At 37.6% G+C, this 26492-nt stretch overlaps 1 long non-coding RNA gene across 1 annotated transcript in view; it reads right to left on the reverse strand.

The window, feature by feature from the left end:
* Positions 1 to 26492, reverse strand: part of LOC128076315 (uncharacterized) — a 183946-nt gene that overhangs the window by 32578 nt on the left and 124876 nt on the right. Inside the window, exon 3 of the long non-coding RNA XR_008204343.1 lies at positions 20140 to 20299. This is a non-coding gene — a long non-coding RNA (uncharacterized LOC128076315). The remainder of the gene's footprint in view (positions 1 to 20139; positions 20300 to 26492) is intronic.

A 26492-nucleotide genomic window follows, 5' to 3' on the forward strand; every position in this document is an offset into this window, starting at 1 on the left:
ATCAAGGTGATTTGGGTGAAGAAAAGGGTTGGGAAGTCTTTCCTGATAACATTTTCTTGAGAGTACACCCCAAGAACCCTGACCTGGCTATTTCCAAGCCAGGAGTAACTGGAAGGAGTTCAGACAAAAGCCAAACAAATGACAAAGAGAGGGAGGGAATGACTTCAAAAGAAAGATTAAATGAGCTAAGATATACATAGCATGGCTAAGGAACAGCTGTAGGTCAGGAGGCAGGGAATACAATAACTATGAGCCACTGGTAGAGGTGTAAACAAAGAGCTTTGTTTTTGCAGGACCAAACAGACATCCCTCCTTAGATACCAGACTTTTCAATTAGATGAAATGAAAATTTCATTCTGCCACTCCTTTTTTATCTTCTTTATTTACTTATGTCTTCAGGTAATAGAAAGATCCAAAAACAGACACAGAAGTCTTGTCTCCCAGGAAGAATACACCTTGCTCTGACATCATTTTGCTGTTTTGGTAGACAGCAGCAAATCAGGAAGGGCAGAGAACCCAGCTGTGCTCTCTGGCAGCACAGACTTTCTGCCCAGGAGGGCTCTTTCTTTTTTATTCACTTCTGTATTCAAACATGAACTTTTCAGCAACCACCTCTGCACAGGTTTTTCCTCTGACAGACTCCTTGTTGATTACTGATGATGGTAAGCTTTACCCAGTATCCCAGAAAGCTTTGATTTTTTTTTCCCCGATTACTCTTTTGAGAGTGTTACTGCCACTACAGCTTTCTTCCTTGATCCTTTATTCACCAGTGTGACTTATATCACTCTTTCTGAGGTAGAGTAAATTTACTAACGAGTTGTTTTAAAAATATGAATTAAGAGAGCCCCATCATTTCTGTTCAGTATCCATTTGGCCAGCTGCCTGTGTGTGTAGGGCTTCTGCTTTAGTCTTGACCATTGGACATCAGTATGGTGACAGCTGCAGTGACAAGGAGTGATAAAAAACTGAATACAGTACATTCCTCCTCCACATGCAGAGGCAACACAATTCTCAGACTGTACAGCTGAGTTACAGAAGTTATACCCACGCAAAATTCATACATGGGAAGCTGTCCTCTTATCAGGACGAGGATTAAATTTTTTTTGCATAGAAACCACTGTTCAATATATATTTATACCTTTATGAAATGCCATTTGTGTATAATAATCAAAATATATTCCATATTGTGATTTCTTTTATATTGTGAGACTGTAGGATTCAAAGTATTGCAGGTGTTGAGATTCAGATACTATACGCAAAATTCTTTTGTCGTGTTTAGTAGTGAAAATAAACAGAATTCCATTTCTTTACATATCCTGGCAAATTTTCTGTCTTCACGTTGCTTTCCTGGTGAGCAAGCAATAAATTTCCAAAACGATATTTTTTTTCCCAAGATTTGGCTATAGCTAACAATATTACTTACAGACAGCATTTTGAACAGCTACTGCATGACCAATGCAATATGAAGGGAAGCAAGAGGGCAATATGCAGATATTGATATAATCTACTCCTCAAATTCCAGGCAAGTTTACATTCTTTCTCAGAATATCATTTCCTTATAGTAAAATACTTCTGTCTTCATAGCACAGTCCCTTATCCCACATCCTGAAAGGCATTCTATAGTGTTCCCTGCTGTAATAGCCTGAACTTGTGGAAGAGAAAAATACAAACACTTATGCTTTTTTTTTTTTTTTGGTATGCAGAGCAGTCAGCCAATAGCTGCCTCTACATGCAGCTGTTTCTACAAACATAGTACATATTTTTACATCAACTCAGAACCAAGAGCATGGATAAACCTTTTAGCTTCCTAATAACATGATTCTGTGATTCTATGTAAACATGCACAAATCAGTTTTGCATTAGATTACTGTTTCTCATTTGTTTTATTGCCTGAAAACATTTGAGAGTGGCTCAGAGCAGAACATTTTGTTGTTTTTAATTTATTTAATTGTTTGAAAAGAAAAGGGCAAATGAATTTGCTCTCCAAAGGGGTGAAGGCAATACTGGCTTTCCACCAGAGGCATTCTATTGCCTCTCTGCAGCACTGATGCTTGTGCAATTAGAAAACTGCAGAACAAAGTTAAAGATTTAGAAACCACCTTTTGGGGGTCAAGATTAAGGTTTCAAGTGCCTTTTATTAACACAGCCCCCTTACCAAACCTTACTGCGTGTGGGAGAGGTATAAGTTTTTAAATACACTGCATGCTGTGAGAAATGAACAGTCACACCTGTGACATCCCCCTTTCCAAACTAACACAGAGAGGGCTTATTCTGGTTCTGGTTCAAATATCCTCTGATTTCAGTACAGGCAGCAGTGTATGAAGAAGTAGGGACAGAAGGATATGAAATTGGAGTAAAGAAGTCAAAGCTGAAAAATAATTCTTGTGTGATGGGGTTTCTGCCTCTGTGTCTCTGCTGGATTCCTCCCAGCAGATCACATAGCCAATCAGAAAGCTCAGTACCACTTGCCCATATCTGCAGCTGTTGTCATCAGGCACTGCAGTCATACCTGGCTATTTGCTAGCTAGGCACGTCAGAGGAGATTCTATAGGATCTTCCTGACAGTCCCTTTTCAGAAATAGAGACAGTCTTCATAACAGAAACTAGCAGTTGTAGCAGTTGCTCAGCATATGTGAAATCAGGTTATTTGCTTTTAAGAGCTTAAAAATGGATTTAGTTTTCTAATTTCAGGATCCAAATTTACGGGAGGAGGGGGGGGGGGGGGGGGAAAGGGAGGCAGAGAAGTCTAATTAATCATATGGATTTCATTTTTAATCTCTCCCTAGACATGCAAATCTTAAATTTTCAGTGCTGCGTATGTACGGTATAATCTCTCTCTGTATAAATAGGTGAAATAGTCTTCCTATACACAAATTGAGTATTCCCTGATCAGTTTATGTACATAGATATGCATGAAAAAAACTACCCCACATGCTAATGTAGCCTCAAACATTTCCCTGTTCTTTTATTCAGCAGTATTATGGTTGTATTTTTTATGCAGTCATATTCCTCTGACAGTGTGTAGCTGTCAGGGTTCTGTCTCACAGGTTTCTATACATCAGAGACCAGCTTTAAAACTGTTTTGACAGGCTAAAAGCTGGGATTTTTCCAGGGGCGGGATGGAGAGAGGCAGGAAGGTGAGAAGCAAAAAAGAATTTTCCTTGACACCCCCTAATCTCCTCAGTGCAGATGGCACCATCTTTTTTAAGTAGTTTCTGTGCACAACAAGCACTGCAAAAGAATGAAAGCCTGAATGCAGAAAACAATATTCCTGGGAGATGTGTACATATTTATATGTACATCTTTCCAATTGCATGCACAAACACTTGTGCAAAGCATACTTTCCCTCTTCTACTTCCCCCACCCGTTCACTAAAATTAATTGCTCCCTAAGATTCTGCAGGCTACACTGTTAATTATTGTCTTCCTCTCCTGCACCTGAGGCATCACACTGGTTTAGGAAACAGCCTGCAAACAGATGGAGAGCTGCTGGAGATGAAGCTGCAGGTATGTGAAAAAAAAATGCGGGTTTATGATACTGCAGACTCAGATGGTCTATTAATTTTCAATAATATTCTGAAAAAGAAGGAAGTCTCTATTTGTTTTTAAGTGCAATTTGTTTTCAAGAAAGAGCTACAAGAACCAATTACTTTTATTGCTTCATCGCTACATTTATCTGAAGGAATATTTATGGGAAAATATCCTGATCCTCACTACACCAGCTCTGCAGTTTCCTAGACAGCTCTGGCCTATGGCAGACAGCTCCATGTGCAATAGGCTGGTTGGTATCATGGCAGGAGGTCTGTCATCCAGACTGAATTACCAGCCCTGCTTTTGCCACGGTGTTGACACCACAGATCAGGACAAAGCAAATTCTCATATGCCCACCCTGCCTTCATCCTGCTTGCAGAGGGGTATGACTTGTTGCAATCCCCACAAAAACACTCTCCTCTTTCATTTAGCCTAGCAGTTAGCACTGCAGCAGTTGACACCAATTAGTTTTTTGTTTTCAGAGTCTGAGGATCAAAGCCACGAAGACAAGGCATGTATGTCTCTAATGGGATTGAACGCTCCCACAGAGGAGGGTGCTGCAAAGTGAGGCAAAGCACAGACATCCAGGCCTACCTCATCTGCACTGCGCCTGCTTCAAACCAGATAATAGGTTTTCCCTTCCAGAATTTCTTCCACATAGCCATTTTCTGTGTAAAAGAGCACCCAAGAGAGGTATGTGAAAACTAGAAGATATCTAATAGAGCCATTGTACCCTCTTCCAAGCCAAAAGTATTGCTCACAGGGAATAGCTGCATTTACTAAGCTGGAAAATAAAACAAAACAAAACAAAAAAAAAAAAAAAAACAAAACAAAAAAACAACTTTCAGACGTCTGGAAGTTCATCTCTGCACATTGGCCAAACTACTTTAGCAAAGGCAACAGAAAAATTTGCAGTAGTTTTCACTATCCAAAGAGCCCCAGATATTTTAGCCAAGAAGCAAGAAAAAATGAGTTAATTATCCCATGGCCAGACTGCTGATCCATATAGGTGTTAGGAAGATACACACAGTACTAAAGCCACCTCTTCCTTTCAAATGTTGGTATTGTGCATATTTTGTAGAGCAGTGTCTATTTGGTAGAGATTGATAATCAACTTGCTGAATGCTGTTCAACACACACTCATATAACTGTGTAATGGGAATTCTGGAATTCAAACATGATGTAGTATCCTCCAGTACTCAATACTGCACATTTATATTTTGCAATCCAACAGAAATTTCCAACATCTGCCATCACTTTATGAAATACCTGATGGATACAAAACAGCTAAATGCATAATGCATTGTAATACGCTACCATACACTGAGCTTAGAATATTGAATCTGCTGTCTCTCACTCTTCTGAAAACCACATAAGAAATAATGTGTATGACCCTAGAGTCAGGTTTCCTTGTCAACTACTGAGGTTAATAAACAATGTACTGTTGCATGACCTCGGAGTTCCTATTCCAGGATTATAACTGAAGGTTTCTTAATTTACTTTTTCTCCTGTTCTGCAGACAGTGCTGATTGTGACAATGGAAATACTCTAGGATTAGATACATCAACAACCAGAAATTTTAGCTCTTGCTAATTGTTGCTCTTGCTACTTCCATTGCTGCAGTAGCAAGTAGGAGCAGAAGCAAGGCACCTAGCAGACTTTTTGCCCCATGGGATAAGAGATGGAGGTAATGGTGATTGATCCTTGGGAATCTGCTTCCCCTGTGCTGCTCAGAGTGAGGTAATTGACCAGCTGGGATGCTTAGCCAGAGCACTGCAGACTTCCCAAAGGCAGTGCTGCAAATGATAATAACATTTGATCTGCAGAAGCCAGTCCATTCCAACCCTATTTTAGAATCTTTTCTTCCTGTACTGAATCTTTTAGTTTAGGCACCAGTTCTTTGGTATGTTGTGATTATGTGTAATGAATTGCTTTTCCCAGCTGTCATTCACATCTTACTAGGGTGATTTGTGCAACCTGTTACTAAGCTATAAGATTCATACATTAGCCCTTGCCCACCCTAACAGGACTATTTCTTCTGCTTGGAGTGGTTCACTGGTGTAAACTTACTGACTATGGATGTGTAAGAAAGGAAAATGCAAGTATTTGGGTATCTACCAGACAATTTAAGGTTTGGAGCCTAAACTCAGAGCAAACTTGTCAGATGCAGTAATATATCATAGGCTGCTCCCTGGCTGTCATAGGCCCTAAGATGCTTCTTCCATTGCTGGCTTTTATGAGAGAAAATTGGAGAAGCTTTATGAAATCAATTCACTATTCTCAAAATAGTGCTTTAGTTGTAATTAGACACATCTGAAAAGCAGTGCATCTGCTAATTAGTAAATGTTAATCTCCAAGAATCTGGGCTAAATTTCAGTTTAATCTGTTTAGTGCAGGGAAAAGAGATTGCTATAGCAAGCCTAGATGCCAGGCAATGTTATTAGTAAAGGAAGGCTCTTTCTTTCGGAAAAAAAAAAATTGCATGGGTTTTAGTTTGAGGGTGAAAGTTGTTTTTTTACTTTGTACTTCCCATTTCATTCATATTCCCTCTCGTTCTTCCAAGATATTTCCAGCCTTTTGAGCCATATTATATATTTGGTAGGAAATGTATATTAGATTTTAATTTAACTTTTAACTCCCATTTGCTAGAGTAACTATTTATACCTCCACTAAATAAATACCACGTAACCCATACCACAACAAGAAAAATATCTTTTTGGTTTTTTGAAAGCTTTTTCTGTTACAGTGATTAAAAACACTGTAATTACAAATTACTTGAGACAATATTAAAGCACAGATTTGTAATAGTGAGACTCATTAAAGAACAGGCAAATAATCCTGAGGAATAAAGTATAGTGGAAAAAAGATGGACCCAGGACCTTTCAGAAACTCTTTTGGTAGCACTTCCTATGTTTCTTACTAATTTTTCTATTAACATAAAAGAGACACATGCATTTTTACAGGTCAGAAATCTTCACTGAAGAAGATCAGGCCTCAGAAGAATAATTTTGATACATTTATGCCTGTGAAAAAAAATCAGTTTAATTTACATTGGATAAAGATCAATAATTTAAGATTAAAATTTTATATATAAATATATACGTGTAATATTTATGATAGCTTAGTATAGCATTTAACTTAAGTAAACAAGTGCAGTTTTGAAATGAATCTAATTAAATCACTTGCTCCATAATAACTGATTACTAAAGTATTTATGTTGGGTTGTCCTTCCATCTCCCTCCCTTCCTCCCTCCAAAGACAGAGCCAAACACTTTGGTTACTGACAGAGCATGACAGCAAAGTTTGATAAAATACATCCCTATGATTCATATTGGCAAGTTCACAGAAAAAAAAAAAAAAATGGTGTGGAGGATATGCTTAATGCCTTCACGCTGGCTCAATCTCATTACAGGTTGTTGGCATACCCTGAACTAGAAGGCTCCCTGCATATTAAAAACTACAGGGTTCCCCAGAGTTTTATTCAGAGTGGGAACCTCACTTCACCTGGAGTAATCTTCTTTCAACATCTAATTTTTGAAAATATGGCAACAATATTCATATAAGCCACCTGTTTATAAATTGTGTTACCTAGCCAAGCTATCTCCCAAAAGTTTCTTTTTAAGACTGACTTCCTAGCCTAACATTGCTAAGTAACTTACTCAAGAACTATTCCCACACCCATGCAAGTCCTGGTACAGTCCTGGTACAGTCCTGGTACAGATATAGGTAAAACATGATAAGTTTTGGCAATTAACAATGACAAGATCTCAGCTGAAATGCTACCTTGTAGCAGTCGTATAGGACAAAAGTCTGATGACAACTCCAGTGACTGTGCTGAGCACACTGGGGAATGATTGCCCAACACATAAAGGTCAAAACTGAATGAAAGAGCAAAAGAAAAAAATTTGTCTTAGGAATTAACAAAGCAATCTACTGCGTTTCTATGGGAGAGGATATCAGTGCCAGCCGACATACACTCCAAGAGGAGGAAAGAAAAAAGAAGGAAACAAAATGTTTCAATAGAAGGGGAAGACTTGTTAACTTCAAACAAGAGACACTGCTAAAAGAGAGGGAGACTGAAAGAAAAAAGTCTGAAGGGGATGAAAAAAAGCTAATGTGAAGGAAAAAGAAAGTAAGCAGGTAGGTTAAAGAGGGCTCCATGAAGAAACAGCTTTGCTGAGGCACTATGCCCAAACCCCTAACCAGTACAACTTTAGCAACAATACTATAGTGATGGAGAAGACCAATCCAACCCCACAGTTGCCAGGAAAGGGGTTAAAAGTACATAAAGCCTCAACTGAACAGGTTAATCATGAGTTAAAATGTAAGAGAAGAATAACTATGTTAGTATCTCGCACATTCTCTCATAAAAACAGAACTTTTCACAAAACCAGCATTGCCAACATACCTAAAGTGCTTACATTGTTGCACTGTTACAACACTTGCAGATGCTTGCAGTGTCTGCACCTGTCAGTAAGAGTGATTATTACTTTTGTGTGCACAGGTCATGTAAAAAGTCACGTAGCTTCTCTGTGATTTAGTTCCCCATCTGTAAGCTCCCATCTCTGCTTCATTAGAGGCAAAGAGGCAATAAATTGACAAGGAACAATATAATAATAAAGAAAGAAAAAGCAGATGACTTATTGGCATCATCAGACTCAGTAGTGGATAAAAAGAAAAAAAAAAAAAAGCACACAACCAATGAAGCATCTATCTAATGTATTCTGTAGTAAAAACAAGAGCATCTTTCAAAACAAATCTGAAAAGAGAACAGGCCAACTAAAAATACTAATATGAAATCAATATACATTCTGCTGTAGCAAGTCACAGGTTCCTATTCTCAGTTACTTTCCACCCAGTGAGACTGTTCTTTAGTCCTGTTAATTGCTATGGTGTGAAGGACGCTGACTAGCATAGGATGAGTTAATTAGAATTGCAAAGTACCGCTGCTTACCATTTTTAGCAAACTACCATTTATCTCCGTTGCCACACCATACTGTGAGGTGCACTGCAATCCAGAGGTAGGGAAAGCTAATCATCCTACATCAGAAACCAACTCATGCAGGATTCAAGGTTCACTGTGGTTGAGAACATCTGTTCATGGTCATAAATGATTCCTGAAGGCAAGCCAGGGTGAGCTTTGTGATTTCAACACAGTCAGCCACTTTCTGTTGTCCTAGATCCAGTCAAATCTTGGCCACTTTTTTAACCTCTTGTGTCTGAGCAATCCACTTCTTCTGTTCCCCTTCAGTGAAGGATGCAAGAGTGTTTCCCTATTCCAGAATTCAGAATCCAGAATTCCAGCCTCACCATAGTAAATAATGGCCACAACAATCTACCTCTTTGCCTAGCTGTTGTAGCAAAGTAGCAATGCAAACCACAGCCACAGGGCAGATTGTAGCATAGAGGTCTACACATAAATACCATCACACAGCTTAAACAAAAGAAGCTGCTCAACCAGTTGCATCTTCACGTCATACCCAGACATTCACTTAAGTTTAGGCCACCGCAGAAATTTTTATCTCTGTCTCAAGTTTACTTTAAAAATGTTTATACTTCAATATCTATCCTGTCAATAGTATATATTGCATCCTGTCCTATAGCAGAAAAAAAAAAAAAAAAAAAGTAAGCAGAACTAAGAAAGGTACTCAACCAGCACTACACAGTGGTACAAAAGCATGACTAAAGAAGTAAATATGTGGTTACTTACACTACTAGATCAGAGAATTAGTATTAAGTTACTATGCATTTGGTAAAGGCCTGTACTCATGCCCATACTGAAGTCAGTAACAAGTTTGCAGTTAATTGCAACAGCAGTAAAATGTATTTTAGGAAGCAACCTCAAGGAGGTAGGCAGGATTATCTAATGACATATACGTATTTTACTAAACATGTTACTTGTCAAGCTAATTAGTTACCCTGCAAATGAAAAGGTCAACCCTGCATAATATTTGCATCTCATCATTCTGAGTTAAATTTCCTGTGCATGGCAGGTGGAAAGAAATAAATTCTACTGAGGTTGTAAAAGACAGACTGCAATGTTTTGGCAGGCAGAGAAAAATGAGAAAAAAACAGCTGGGTAAGGCTGAAGTTAAGACTACATGGAACATGAAACAGGTCCATCAGGAAGATACTGATCACTTTGCCATCAGCTCCACGTGTACAATTTGTTTTCAGTAGCCCTCCAGTCCTGCAATACATTGATCCTGATACACTTCTTTGATTGCTTCTTTTGCCTTTTGCTAATCCACATATTGCAAGTTGAGAAAATCAAGATGCACAAAACTACTGTGCAAAGACCATATCTTTGGCCTCAGATCACCATTCTCTGGGAAAGACTTGCTTGCCATCCCATAATACTGCATTCACACTCTGGCTATGTGCATAGGTCTCTCGATGGCACCCTCCTGTCCAAGAGGCAGCCCTGTCACACATTATGTAGTATGCGAACTTGACACAAAAACTGGCTTGAAAGGTATTTACAAAGTCATGATGAGCAGATTACAAAGCAGTAGTAGCGCTTTAAGGGAGATATCAGACAGAAGCAAATGGAGCAAGCACATCAGTACATGTAGCCATAGAAAAATCAATGAGCAATCAGCAGATTATCTGGGAACATTTGGAATTTGCATTCCTTTTCTAACAAACCAGCAGGTTTTGTGTTTCAGTCTGTAAACATTTTATGCCATGAGGGAATCTGCAGAGGCTTTTTGTCCTTGCTAAAGGGCTTTACTTAATGGGGTGTTACATGAAAAAGCATATCTGTCTTTCAAAAAATGTGCCCTGCAGGCTCACTGAAACAGTGGCAACAATTGGAGAAAAAGCAAGCCATGATATGATACACACTCTGCCTAATAGAGGTTTAAATATGTTAAGTCACTCTGTCAGGACTGCAAACTCTAGCATAATAAATCTCTCAGTAACCTAAGCGCACAATAGCTGGGTGGCAGGGAACCCTTCAGCAAAAAGCTACACCACACAGCTCAGACCACTGAAGGCTTGATGACTGCTTGCAGGAGCCACCCAAGCCAACACTGAGTTGAAAATGCATTTAAGAACATAGGCCTCAAGTCAGCTCCACTTCCAAGTCACACACCTCAATTCATGGTATATTTAAGAACTGCTTCCTTCTGGCATTGAGTCCTACATGCCAGGAAGCATAAGTTTTACATAGCCAGCAGTGTGCCCTTGCAGTTCAGAAACCTTTTGTATCCTGAGCTGCATCAAAAGCAGAGTGGCCAGCAGGTCAAGGGAGGTGATCCTGCCCCTCTACTCTGCATTGAGACCTCACCTGCAGTACTGCATCCAAATGTGGAGTCTTCAGTACTGGAGAGACATGGACCTGTTGGAGTGTGTCCAGAGGAGGGCCACAAAAATGACCCAGGGATGGAACACCTCTCCTACAAGGACAAGCTGAGAGCTGGGGCTGTTCAGCCTGGAGAACAGAAGGCTCCAGAGAGAACTCAGGGTGGCCATTCAGTATTTGAAAGGGATGCAAGAAAGAAGGTGACATTTTCTTTAGCAGGGTCTGATGTGAAAGGACAAGAGGAAATGGTTTCAAACTAAAAGAGGATAGATTTAATTTGGTTATAAGGAAAATATCTTTTAAAGTGAGGGTGGTGAGCCACTGGAAGAGGTTGCTCAGAGAGGTGGTGGATGTCCCTTCCCTGGATACTTTAAGCCCAGACTGGAACAGGCTCTGAGCACCTGATCAAGTTGTGGACATCCCTGTTCAGTACAGGGGTGGTCTAGATGACCTTTAAAGGTTCCTTCCAACTCTAAGGATTCTATTATTCTACTCCTCAGCTCAAGAATCCAAAAAGGAAAAAAAATCTCCACTTTTACTCTTAACACTTGCATAACAGAGATACAAAGTTTGGGCTTTTTCTTTTTTTTTTTTTTTTTAGCTTAGTAGTAGTAAAAATTTAAGTCTCTTTGCCATCTGATCCCAGCTAAAAGCCTGAAATCTCTGTGTTCTTTCTCATTTGATTTTGACTTGGTTCTAGAGTTCTTGTATGTAACTGCAGAAATACTTCAGGAGCTATCAAAGATCTCATCGTATGTATGAACATGGAATTAACCACAGAAAGTGTTCTGGAAGTGTTTGGAAGGTAAGCCTTCTGTGTTGTTTTTAGGAATTTATGTCCAATGTAGAAATTTCCACTGTTTCCCCTGAGGGCACAAGCATTTTTCAATTATTACCTTTGAAGGCAGAATCTATCAGTTGCATTTTGTACTTCTGCTATTGGAAAGCAAAGTGTTGGGCTTTGTACTGTGCTGTTTACACCACGTCAGTCCCAACTGACCTACTATTTTGTATTTACAAAACTTTACTATTTACTGTATATTTGGTTTTTTCCTCCTTTTAAAAACACAACTTGAACGTAAAAAAAAAAAAAAAAATTAAAAATGCCTTCACAGTGAGGCAGAATTATTCTTAAATAAATGATTCCTTAATCAAAATTGGATGACTATCAAGCATAAAGTTATGGCTCTAATAACACATGTAATCGTTTGTCTCATTGCAAAGAGGCATACATCATTTGCATTGTTTTTCAGAAGTGTTTTATACCCACTTTACCATAATCTTAATGAGCATGCACAGTGCAGACAAATGGAGATTCCAGCCCATCTTATGTATTTGCCTGGAAAGCATGTTATTTATTGTGGATGCATATAAAAACTGTTGCTATAAATAAAAATGTTAAAGTATAAAGATAATGCAGTGGGCAAGCACATTGCTCGAGCAGTTGTAATTTTGATATAATTTTGTTATACATTCTCCATAAAGATGGTATTTCTTTTCTAGACAGCAATCTTAATAAAGTATATTTGAAACTTATATCAGCTATGGAAAAATTTCACTGAAGAGAATTTAAACCTGTGGATACATCAACTCAGCATGTGGGTACTGCCAACCAAATTTACAGCTCAAAATAGATACCATTTTTCTCTGCCAAATTCTCATTATCTCGGATTTACTTAAGAGTCAAAGCCAGCAACACAGCTTTAAACAACCTTAAAAATTTATAAAAATGACAAACACTGAAGTCACTTTTTTTGAAATTTCTTCTGTAAGAAGCTTTCAGTTCTCCGTCTGTAGCATCCCTCCTGTACCTGAAATCATCACAGCTCTGAAGCTCAATAATGCATAGTCCTTCCAGCATAGCAGCTATAGCTTCATGTGACAATATTTGTAAGAGAAGATTCCCAGCTATTACATAGGACTTCACATTTTTTTCTGACCTTGCAGATCTGCATTCAACTGGCTATTAGCTGTGACATACTTACTAGAGACGAGCTGATCTTCTATTTAATTTTGAGAGCTTTATGTCTTTTTCCTTCTTAAAAGAGATAATTCCCTCAACATAACAGATCTTACAGTGCCAAAGTACGAAGCTTTTCAAGCAAAAATATATGGATGCACCATAAAAATGCACCATAAAATTCTCTTGAGAATTCTTAGAATCATTTGTATGTGACATATGTGGGATGAAGATGAAAATATGATATGGTCTAAAGGTTTTGCTGTTGTTTCACTTGGGCTGATTTGCATAACTCATAATTTCTGGAACATATTTTTTTGATTTTGTCCACAACTTAAAGCCACCATTGAAAAATCAAAGGATAAATACAACCTTGACATAGATTGACTGCACAGATAAACTACAGCTACATTAAAAAATTTTCAAGTTCTACTTGAAGGTTATTTTTGCTCAAAGAATGGGAACAGGACAGAGATCCCCAGCAAAATGAAGCAGATGGATAGGCTGGTACTCTACACATAGCACTTTTAAGAATGATCACATTACATGAAGGTACATGGTATGTTTATACATAGAAATGTATTCCGATTTATTAATCTTGCCAAGCATTATGCAGATCATGTTTTATCTCTAGGTTCAGCTCATATTATTGATTGACATTCAGTGTTTCTCTCCTCAATGTGGGGTTAATTGCTTTCCTCTACTACATTAAATTAAATGAGCCATTCATGATTTCTTAGCAGCATAGTATTAAAATCATTATATTGACTTTACATAGACATTTTTATATATTTTTGTTTTGTTTTGTTTTGTTTTGTTTTGTTTTTGTTTTTGTTTTTGCTATAACAGCTCTTTCCAGTAACTCCTGTCTTGTACAGAAGAGTGGCATTCAGTGTTGACCACTAGTTCTGCCTCACTTGTTTTATTTCTCCTCTTAAGTGTAGCTCTTTTAACTCACATGTTTTATTTCCTTCTCCTAAACTCACCTTAAATTCATTCCAGCAGTTCTACATGTTTATCTCAACCTAGCTTTTTAAAGTAATCTATTTTGTGCATGCCTACATACATACATACTTTTAAAATATTCATGTCTTTCAGCTTAGTTTTCTGTAATTATTCAGAACTGCTCATAAAGAAATCAAGTTGTTTCCTCAAGTTTGATTATCTTGTCTTTAAATAGCAATGATTTTTCTTTCCATATCCTACAGATTTCTCTCTTTATCCTCCCTGTAAAAATATGGACTACAGTCTTTTTGTCCTTTTATGCTTCTCTGGCTGCTAAAAAGATGTGAAAAAAGGCATTCTACAGGCTTTTCTTCCCTCATCTTACTGATTCCTCTTGAACTAGGGAAAGTTATTCATCTAGATCAGGTGCCTTGTCAAACTTTAATGGTTCTATATACTTAACTATGTGCTCTGGCACAACCATAAAGCCTTTACTATCTTCTGTGGGAAAATATATTCTTGTCTTCCAGATGTGACCTTCAGCTTATTTTCAAAAATGCCTATGCCATGGAAAAGAAAACCTGGGGTCTGTACAATACTTTCTTTAACTAAGAATATCTCTCATTCATTTTTCTTTATTGCTTTGCAAGCTAGTTTTGACAGATAACTTTGGACATGCATGCTTTTAAAACTGTTTATTTTTACTGCATTTATGCTGTTACTGAGAATTATTATTACCAACATTAAAGTCTAAATTTTGCTTATTATTAATTTATCATCAATATCTTCAATATTCCCTTTTCATATGAAGCATTTTCTTTCATCTATAAGTAATTTTATTGAACTTTAGGTAAACTCAAAGTTGTCTATTCCAATTAGTCTAGTCCACTTGACATTCACATGCTTTGCACATATGTAAGCATATACTCTCATAATTCTTATCTTATAGAACAGACCCATCTGTAGCCATCCCTAATAACACTCAGAGAAAGAAGGAAAATCTAAATTTGCTTCACGCTAACGACCTTGTACCTGTGATATTGGTTATTGTAAGATAGAGGCAACAGTCCGCAGGTCTAGCAGCACTTCTGAGCATCACTACTAGCAGTGCAGATGCTGGAATAAGAGGATGCATAATACACATGACCCACCCAGTCCACTTATACATGTAGTACAATGGACAACCGTAAAACTTTTTACTGTAATCAGAACTGGAAGCTGCTGCTGGGGTGAATGCATATATATAGGATATTACAAACACGGGAAAATCTCAGCATTCCATGATAGAATTTCTGCACAGACCATGCACCAAGCACCTGCCTGGTGCTCCCCGACATAGGTTATAGGTTGTTGGTAAGTTCTGTGTCATTAGTTCTGTATCAGTTATCTAACTGCTCCCTGACAAACGTTTTCTCCATATGCAGATAGAGAGGAGGTGGTTGTACATATACATGTGCAGTTAGCAGAGGTTGGCAAAACTATGCTACCAACAATAATTAGTGTCCAAATAAACAAGGAGGCAGTCATTATGGTGAACAACCTATCAACATGACACATTAAAACACAAGGCAAGCCTTTGACTATCCAAATTTAAATGCATACTTGTTTATATATTTATCTGTTAGGTAACTATTTTTGTCTACTGTTAGATCATTATTTAATCTGTAGCAGGTCCTTGTTTAAGACTGCTGCAGTGCAAACTTGTTCATTCCAAGCAGTGCCATTCAACAAGTCTATCACAATTTGCAACAGTCACACCTGTAGTTCTCATTGGTTCACACCATCGTCCTCCTTGAATGTTTTACTCCAATCTTGCCTTTTTTTTTCTACAGAGAACTTCCCTTTTGTATCCATTTTGTTATGCTCACCATTTTGTCTGTATTCTTTCTATTTTCAAGCTTGCAACTTTCCTCCCCTTCAATTGTTTTACTGACTCCAAATTTCTTTCCAATGAAGTAAAGAAATAACCAAATTATTTTGATCAATTTCTAAAATTTTCAAAGAGACTTATTTAAGTTTGCACAGTAATTTTCTTAGGTATTTAATTTGGGTCACATCTTGTTTTTTCACACTTACTGAGACAGATAAAGAAGCAAGATGGCTTCTGTAGAGCAGCTGGCAAGAGGAACACTTTCCAAAGGGACAGTCCTTGACAACAGTATCTGCTACAAATGTTTCCATGCATTATTTCCTGCATACGTAGCAGAAAACAACTTAATTGTCCTTGAAACACAAAGTCTGCTATACCCACGGAAATAACCTATACTGAAAAATCAGAGTTACTCTAACTTTCGTCTCAATATTTCTGCATATTTAACTCTTCTATGCAATCTGCTATATATTCAGGGACAGAGTTTGAAAGTGTTTATGCTCAAAAGCAGCCGATATGCTGGAAAACTTTCCAGGTCAGATGGAGTTTGTGCTAAAAGTGAAAAAAGGACTAAAATGGGATGTACTCTGTTCCCATATGAAAAGAAGGTGAAGAGGAGGTGAGAGGAATCACCACCTACTTCTTCTCTGGCTTCTTGTTAGAAGATTAATTCATGCTCTCTCTGTCTGGGTTTGTTTGTTTGTCTGTTTGCTTGTTTGTTTGTTTTCTGAAGAAACTAAGTGCCTACTTACATGACTATAAATCATGTGTGGAGAAAAATGTACAGTTAAGCATTTCGGAGAGGGTGGGGATATAAAATAAGGGTCCTCTGAGCTTTGCTATTGCTGCCTTAGGTAGCTCCCTACTTAGGGTTGTGTAAACCGTTATGAATCATACAATCTTTTTTACACCATGTAAGAAACTTAGACTCTAACTCAGGACTGTGGATTCTACCATGAGTATCCAGACAATGGTTCATGTCAGACTAAAGCTTAATCGTCTGTAACTTATAAATTACTCTTATTCACCATTTTTACATATCTCTTTGACAATCCTCATGTCAACCACCGCTCCTCTCATCACAACCAGGTTTGTGATACTTGCATGATCCCACTGTATCTATCAAGTAACAAGAGGAAAGGAGCAGAGCAAAGCAGAGCTGCTGGAAACACAGATACAGTTTTGTGTGGAGCCAGGAGCCAGACTCAATCTTTATGGGTCCTTTTTCCAATTCATGATATTCCATGATTCTATGAACTGGCAATATGGTTTAAAGGTCTCTTTCTACTCTGCCTAACCAGAAGCACCATCAGCTCCATAGGGAGAAAGAAAAAGGGAGATGATAATTATCCTCTTGCACAGCCAATCAAGATCAGAGAGATGATTTGTCCAAGACCTCCGCAGCTTCATCATATGCTTTGCTCTCTTTTTACTGGCATAATGAAGGATTCAAATGGTAACACCAACTCTGAACACAAATAGGCACTACCATCATCTGATTCAGCATTTATCTATCAGATAAATGCTTCGGTTTTACACAAATAGTTGACAGGCTGAAGCTCAGTGGAGCCATAATCCTAAAAGTAAAAAAAGTGAAACAATCAGCTGATAGAAATAGCAGTTGGACCTATTTTAAGAAGATGTTTATATGTATATAAATAAATTGAAGAAATATTAAATCAAAATTTGCCAGTCATAAAGTCATTGTATCAAAATAACAGGAATGATTTAGATTTCTGAGGATAGTACCTCTTTCAATCCAATAAAGGCATGCAGAATAAATACTAAAGCTGTAGCTGCTCTTTGTCCTCAAGACAAAAAAAAATGAAGACCATATGAAAAAAACAATGAGATAAAATGGTGTCCAAAAAGAAGAGGAATTATTAGCTGATGGTATATCAATTCATTGAGTCAGTCACTCTAAAGACTGGACAGCAATCCTGAGATATCTGTGATGAGTTCACCTAGCACTGAATTTTAAGACCCTGCGATTATAAAGTAGCTATGTGATCATGTCCTTTTTCTGTTAACTTTTGTTTGTATGTTTCATTTGCTAAAAAGGTATTTTTAGCTCACAAAACAGGCATACTAAGTGAAACTCAGAACTGTGACCTGAAAAGATCATATTAAATGGGATTTTTCTCTGTCATCTCTTTATGCTTTTGATTATTCTTGACATTGTATAATGTTAAGTTATAAATAGAAAGCATCTTGAAAATGTCATAATATGCTGAGTCTAATAAGAAAATACCAGAGATGGAAAATATGCTTAAGAAATCAAGTTTACATGGCACACTCAAGATGAAAAATGAAACTGGGCTTTACTGTAATGGAACTTAACTCTTTTACAAAATAAATGTGAATTGTGAGCTCAAGCTGGAAGCTACAATTGAAATGTAAACATTCTTTATTGAGAGCATAATACTGCATTAATATCAATCACAAAAGCTGAAGACTTGTGGCATTATTGTATAGAGCAGGGGTGCTTTTTCATGCTCTCAAGTGGATCTAATTCCAATGTTCAATGAAGTTTCCTAGCCAACCCAAACACTTAAAGTATTTGTACTTGTTCCTCCAGCATAGCATAAATTTTTTTTCAGAATATTCTAGTTTAATTGATTTATTTTTCACTCTCTTTTCTACTCCATATATATATATGCTCTTTTATACTCCATATATATATATATCCTCCCATTTATTTTTAGGCTTCCTAGGTTAAATCTCCATGCAGGTAAAAGGACTGGTACTGCTAAGTACACAGCAAGCTTCCTAGATTCTGAGAAACTAAATCAGAATGTTTGCTAAAAACCAGAACTAATTATTTCTTTTCTGTGTGTGGACATAACACAAAGAAATTTCTGCTTCCATTTTTAAAGTTACAATTGGTAGCTATATCAATAACCATGAATTCTCCCCAGACTACATGGATCACTTTAGCCCTGAGAACATGCCTGAGGGTATTACATCAGCAGCATCAGCCTCTATTATGTCCCCAGTAGGCTCTGGAAGCAGACACCATTGACTTCTCTAGAGTCTGAGGATGGGCAAAGAGAGTAATAAATCCATGGAATCACAGTGCCAAGGCTCACAGTGGGAAAAGAAATGCTCTGGAAATGGATTCAGAGTAGTTGCATTACATATCTCCTCTTAAAATTCTTTCAGAAGAAGAACGAGGTGTCTCATTTGGCAATAATTTTGTTAAGTTGCAATATTTCTTGTCGCGCTAGAATAGTTTTTGATTAATAATGAAGCATAACTGAAGTTAGAATAACAAGAAAACCATGGCAATAATTTAATGTGTGTTGAGGTAACTGGTGAAAATTTCAATGAGTAATCTGTAAGATCAATAAAAATTAGACACTTAACATAGCAGGGGAAATGATTTGGAAGTATTTCAGATAGAAATGTGTGAAGCAGGAGAAATAAGATATGGCTATGGCAAGTTCTGTGGAGCTATTCCCATCTCAATATTTCTTCCTGTTATTAACGTTCCATTTAACCAGCGCCAGGTTTAGATTAACAAGTAACCAGTTAAACCCCAATGAAAAATAACTCTTCACTTTAAAAATAAGGACACCTACCTGCTTGATTTATGATGGTCTGAAGCTATGACTTTGATTAATTAAAGGTGGCTAGTCAGAAATGAAAACATCAACACGCTGTAAGTAGGATCAACAATATCCGGAAGACAAAAACAGATTCAGAGCAAAATCTGCTACACTGGCATTGCCCCATTGTGGAATTCACATCAAAAGGAATAACAAAGATAACAGGTGTCTTAAAAACTCTATAGTTAAGAACATAGATTTTTTTTTTTTTCCACCAAACTCAAGCAAATATAACCAGCTATAATTGCATAACTGGGGACAGAACAGCCTTTGAAGTTTCATAGTTATCTGTCTACTCAAAAGCCATTTTACAAGATAATTCACTTTTCTTCCAAGTCTGTCCCAGGTGCACACAAATCCTCCTAATTTCTGTACTGTCACTTGATGTAAAAATAGAAAATTGTCATCTCTTCAATCAAGAAAATTACAATCAATTATTATTGTAATCCAACTTCTTTATATAGAGATGAATGTTCTATCTGTTATCAATGAAACAGGTAAGAATTTAAACTGAGTCTGAGCTCAGCATTTCATAAGATTCTGAAAAGGATGCAGGATTTGACTCTTCACTTTTCAGCTGTAAATTAAGGGCCATCTAATTGCTTGGCAGCATCTGAAGACCTTAACTTATAAATGGTGAATTCTCTTCTTGCTTTTGTTACACACACACAGACACACACACACAAAGACAGTATTTGGAGATATTTGAAAATTATCATCAGTTAAGAAGGCTATATGAATTGTTTTTCAAATTTTCACTTTTCCTTTACCAGTTTTTTAATGAACATTTTCTTGACTGTAGTAATTCAATTTTAGAAAAAATGGTGACGTGAGACTTACCTCCATGCTATGTACCAAACTTTTACATTAACAATAACTGCAGTAAACAGAAGTTATGGGAAAGTTATCTGCATACCTACCTATAGAGAAGGTGAATTCCCACACCCTCAAAATCCTTAAATGCAGACTAAGGTCACTTTGCTCATTGTTTAGAAGAAAATAAATAACTGTTCTGTCATGATCCATATCCCTCTGCACACTTTGACTGCACCCAGAGTGGCATTCCCTTTTGAAGAGCATCTGTAACAAGCAATATTTATAACAAGTGAAAAGTAGGTCTTGAGAAAATTGAGCTGACATTTAGAGAGCTACATTTGGTGCAACTCAAATTTACTGCAGCTGCAGTATAAATAATCTGAGTGCTGCCAAAGATGAGCTACTTATGTCTGTATACACACAGAACAATTTAAATTTCTCCACATTTAATTTCAAATAAAAGATAGTTTTATGGCTGATCAGCTCTGTACACACCATTTCAAGTGTGACAAAGCCATGAAATCTGAAGGAACTTGCATCACAAAGAGTCCAAAATTACACTAATTTTTTCAAAACTACTCCACATCCCTCTCAGCCTAATTCAGGTGTAATGGGGGAATTCTATGTAGTTCCTACTTAATTACATTTAACCATGTCTGCAGATAAAATTTATACTCTCTTACACTGGTATTTCTCTTACATATCGATGTTGCCTCACAAACACCTCAAAGTACGGGGTGCAGTCTTTGGTAAATTGGAAAAAAAAAAAAAAACATACCAAGAACCTAAAGAATAATGTTAGAAATGAAAAGAGAGAACCTTGTTGACACAACTCTTTATTCAAATGTGTTTTCTCATCATAAAGATCACAGTTCCTTTCTCCAAGTTTAAAAATTACATCATTCAGAGGTCTCTTAGTCCTCTTAGTCCCTGTTCCTTTTAGACTTCAATTCTTGACTTCTTGGAGTTGCTTTAGCATTTTAATGACATAAGAATAAAAGATTCCTGTAATGCATTGGGTTTCATTGCCAGTTATTCAGAGTATTTAGAGAAACGTTAGGAACATTCAGGAAAATGTTCCTGAATTAAAATATATATAGCATACTATAAAACACGAAACATACAAGCTTTGTGTTAGTAATAAAGAACATTTTTTCTTAAAATCCATAATCTGTGAATAATTTACTCCCTTGTAAAATCTGTGAATCATCTAGGAGGGAAGAGAAAGCATACGTGAGATTTAGGAGACCAGCCATGCATTTGAAGAACAGTGTAATGCATTTTCAGGGTGATCTGTCCAAGAGCAGAGGCAAACGTTAAAGTATTCACTGCAATTATCTCATGAACATTTTTGCATTCCATGATAAATGACTCCATGGCCCAGCAACATCATTGGTTTTGCGGAAATGTCATCATTCTAAACTTTATGAATTTGTAGTTCAGGCTACAATTAAGAGTAATGTCTGATAGATTTATGGAAAAACATGAAGTTACACAAATGCCCTTAACCTTGCCTTGCAGAGTTAATATTTAATAACTGTTTTTAAATATCCCGTCCTATTAGGATCAAACAACTTTTTAGAAATGTATTCCTTCTTTTGGACATCCTGCAGGGAAGAATAAAAGTCACTGAAGTACAAAGTAACGTGTCCCTTCTGCTCACTCAAAACAGCAGCTGCACATACTCATGGGCATAATTTTGCAGGCAGGACATTAACTGATTGACTTCTCAGTCAAGAATACATATAAATGATTTAAGCTGTACCTGTAGTTGAATATGCCTGCAAAGTTTGGGCCAAAAAAACCCCATAGGCTGCAATTAAAAAACGCATCCCTTCTTGGAGGCCTGATGTGACTCTGATTTCCAATGCCGTATGCTAATACTCTCACTAGTGCAACTATTCTGAATTTGGAGGAGCTGTTCCTGACTGACACTACCAGGGGAAATCGGAGTCAGACCCAGAGATACTCAGACCATCTCCACAGGTGTGATGGCTCACCCAATCTCATTCCCAGAAGTACCTGTCACTCCCTTTTCCAGTGAAAGTGACTTTGCAAAACAAGCTTCACTTTTCATGCCTGAATTCACAGGAGCACCAAAGCAGCTGAAGTCAAGCCATAGCTTACTTCTCATGGTCTGTCTCCCCTAATTTTATTTCTCACAACAGAATCAAGGTCATAGGACCAGCATGAAGGGGCAGGTTAATGCGGGTGGCCTCTTCTGAGCTCTGTTTGAAGTGGAAAGAGGAAGATAGCAAGGTCATCATAAACTCGTGGTGCACGTGCAAAGTCTGCACCAATCCAAACTCACAAAGGGAAGGCTCTATGGTTCCCTGCTGGAAATCAGCTACAGATGGTTACATGTCTGTGTAGTGTAAGTAGCAGAACAACACCACCTGGAAATGAGGAGAAAGAGGGATAATCCCTGAACAAGGTCTGTGGTTTCAGAGCTGATCCTATACTTGGACATTTGCTCCTTGTATGAAAGTTTTGCAGATTCAAACATTAATCTTGGTCAGAGGAATACAAACTGAAACATAAACCATGAAGAGAGATATTCAGCACACCTTGTAGATTTTTGTTTGTTGATGATACAAAACATCCTTCACCCTATTTTCACATTTGTGAAAATCTGAATCATAGAATGGCCTGGGTTGAAAAGGACAACAATGATCACCTAGTTTCAACCCCCTGCTATGTGCAGGGTTGCCAACCACCAGACCAGGCTGCCCAGAGTCACATCCAGCCTGGCCTTGAATGCCTCCAGGGATGGGGCATCCACAGCCTCCTTGAGCAACCTGTTCCAGTGCCTCACCACCCTCTGTGTGAAAAACTTCCTCCTCATATCTAATCTAAACCTCCCTGTCTCAGTTTAAAACCACTCCCCCTTGTCCTATCACTATCTACCCTCATAAACAGCTGTTCCCCCTCCTGTTTATATGCTCCCTTCAAGTACTGGAAGGCCACAAGGAGGACTGTAGTGATTTGAATTACCTACAGCTCCATAAAACTTTAAACAATGCATTCAACTGCTACTATTTGAAACAAAGGCATACAAAAACTAAAAAATATAAAAAAATCATTTTCTATGGCACTTATTCTATTTAAGACAGAGTCTTCCAGATACACACATGACTGAAATAAAGGTTACTGAGTTGGTCTGCCTTGCTGGCATTAGAAAACATCAAACTTTTTGATTTCTGCCACAATATGCTAAGTAACATAATTAAAAGAGCCTTTTTCTGTCATGCAGTGAGTGTGCCTGTATCTTCCTTATTCTTCAGATGAGATATGTGTATCTCCGAGATGCAGAAAATACTGTAAGCCATATTTTAATGGTGGGCTAATCTCTAACCTTAAGGGTATAATTACTTCTAAAAGGTAGAAATTTAAGTCTGCATCAAAGCCACAGCTGGTAATCAGTTGTCCTCTGCACATTGACTATTTGTTAGTGGGGCAGAACAGGAAGGGAACTTTTAAACCTTGACACATCCATGCAGGCGCCCTGTCCAAACAAGCACATCTTCTAATGTGGCAGAGTGGGTGAGGAGCTGGGCACGGCAACTCATCTTCTACATCCTTATCAGTCATTCCTAACCAACTTCCTTATCATAACTACTTTTTCGTGTCGCTTCTGGCTGCTGTAACATTACAGCCTATAGGCAAACAACTTGAATTTCTTAACTCATCATTTCATGCATTTCTAATTTATTGTCTCTCCTCAAATCTCCATTAGAATGAGAATAGGAGAAAAAAAAAAAAACAAACCCTTTTGCATGCTTATTCACCAAGCAGTTTTCTTAGGTTCTTAAAGGTCTAATTATGATATGAAAACATGATTTCAACTTTGCAGATGATACTAAATTGGAAGAGAATAAAAACAAATGAGGAATAATTAGGCAGTGCAGCCAGATATAAAAGAATTCAGATCATTTTATATTTTGGGAATAATAGATGGCAAATGCAGGGCTGTGCAAATAAATTGAGAATAATTAGCCTTACAGCATAGCATAAAAAGCGAGACTGCTTAGAAAGAAAAGATGCTACAATACACTGAGTGAAATGAATCTTAGAGTGTGAAATTCACATCTAAAGTTATCTTACCTCTATGGCTTGATTGTGGCTTCAGTGGTACTCTGATAGAAAAAGGTAGCACTTGGTGGCTGCAAGAAAACCACAGTCTGACCTCTGAGAATGGAAATCTGCATGTTACAGGGAGAATATACCAAGGAAACATCAGCTCTTGTTTGCCATGTGCTCATGTCTCTAATGATGAGGCATCTGCTGTTGCCTGCAGCCAGAGACACACTGGCTAGAAAGAGTTCTTAGATTGATCAGGAGCTGCCATTTTTTTGCATCCTTACAGTATGCTATATTCCTTCAAGCTGAAGTAGCATTTCCAGCAATCAGGCCTTGGAGTTTCTAAGAGAGCCATAATCAGGAACAATGTAAGAAGATATCCTGCTGGCTCTAAGATGTTTCTTCATGAACCTGAAAGACTATATGCTGAGACAGAAAGGATGGCAAGGGACATCATCCTAAGACATCATCTTTGCTTTCTATGCTGCTGCGAACTGCAGTGCTTTCCTCTTTATGTACTACTGCTTTATATATTACTATACTTTATAAATCATTATAGTATTTCCTATGGACTGAACCACCACCTGACAAAAATGCAGTATATCAGCAAATTACTTGTCATCTATATGAACAGAAGTTCCTTCTATATCTATTCAAGACAAATCATGATGTTTTTTTCTGCAATAGGTAGAGTTTTATTCAGAAAACTGGTCTTTTCAATTGAGAGTTCTCTGGTCACATGGAAAGTAGAAGGAAGAAAGAAAACAGAAAAAAATACACAAGGGAATTGAGATCACTGCTGGTACATCAGTACTGAAAGGGATTACCAACAACAGAATATTATCACTGAAAACAAAATTAAATAGACATTTAATTTCTGGAAAAATGAGCTCTAAAATCTATCATTAGTCCATGCAATTTGAAAAGTTGAAAGGTTGATCTGTTTGCCTATCTGGAGATGCCATTGTAGAGCTAAAGATTTACCTGCACAGGACTTCTTATGCCAAAGTTTCAGCTTCTTGAACAATAGCAAATTAGTGACACAAACTCTTGTTAGGTCATTAAGACATTTCTTTCTAGTTATATTTTTCATGGACTAGGTCTGAATTATTAGCCATCTTTCAAAGCATGCAAATGAAAAGTGTTTCAAATCTTCCAAATGCAGTGAGTCATGTTTCAGCATTTCAGCATTGAATGCTTTTGTAATTTATGGCAGAGTGCGTATCATTTCTATATATGCCTATACCTAACATGAGTAGCTCATTTCACATTTGAAATTCAATTCTGCTCACTAGCTAATTGATTCGTTTTCATAAACACTTTAAAATTTGTAAAAAGAGCAATGCTTTGTTGCAAGATACTGTTTTGGGACCATACCAAAATAAAATATGAATATTTATTTTCAACATAAGCGAGTGGGTCCAATATCAATGAAAAAATGAAAGTCATTTATTGTGACAACTTATGTGAGATTCAGCATACTTAAAATCTTCTAAATCATTCCCCTAAAATACCAGTACTTTATTCAAACTCACCCCTTCCCCACTCCCTCCCTTCAGTCCAAACCGAGTGGTACCCCTCCAGCTCTGTCTCAGGGTGTGAGGCACAGAAAAAGGCTCAGCCATAGGATTTGATAGCCAAACTGCCCGTGTTGCTTCACCATGAGAGCCATATTTTGTTTCCTGAAAGATAAGCTTTTCCAAAGAACCTCACTCTGAAGTGAGGTCCTACTGATTTCTAGAGCAAAAACTTTCAAAACATACAAGCTAAGATGATGGCAGTGTCCTTAGGAACTGCTACTGCTAAAGTCTGCAGTTCGGTCCCCAGCAATTGCAAAAGTGCCCCTCCAAGGTATCCCACATGTAGAAAATAAGAAGGCACACACTCCCCGAAGTCGCAGGGCTTTTGTTTACTTCCTTCCTCCCTTTTCCTTCTTTCCCTAAACATGTGCTTTAAGAAGAAAAAAGTACCTGATCTACCATGAGAAAAGACACTGTATTAAGGGACAGATACATCAGAGCGTTAGAGTGCTCCAAGCAAAGGATTGGAGGGTAGATGCTGCAGAACATCTTTCTGAACAAAATCAATGGATCCAGAAGAAAATAATTTTTAGATGGTTCATACTCTGGCAGTGGTAGATAAAACATTTCTTCTCAGAAGCTGGAGCCCCATTTACAAACACAAGGAAGCATATGCCTTTGACACATGTTTAAATTTCACAGTAGCAACATGGACACAACACTAAGCATGGGGGTTGCACTTTGCAAATCTTGTGCTGGGCTTGGTGAGCAGCATATGAACTGGGGATGGTCCCACCATTAGAAGCTTTGAGAAGCATAGCCCAGCCTTGTTATACTACTCCCATGAAGTACAGGAG

Source organism: Tympanuchus pallidicinctus, unplaced genomic scaffold, assembly GCF_026119805.1.
Source record: "Tympanuchus pallidicinctus isolate F22 unplaced genomic scaffold, pur_lepc_1.0 scaffold14, whole genome shotgun sequence".
In the NCBI taxonomy this organism is placed as follows: domain Eukaryota; kingdom Metazoa; phylum Chordata; class Aves; order Galliformes; family Phasianidae; genus Tympanuchus; species Tympanuchus pallidicinctus.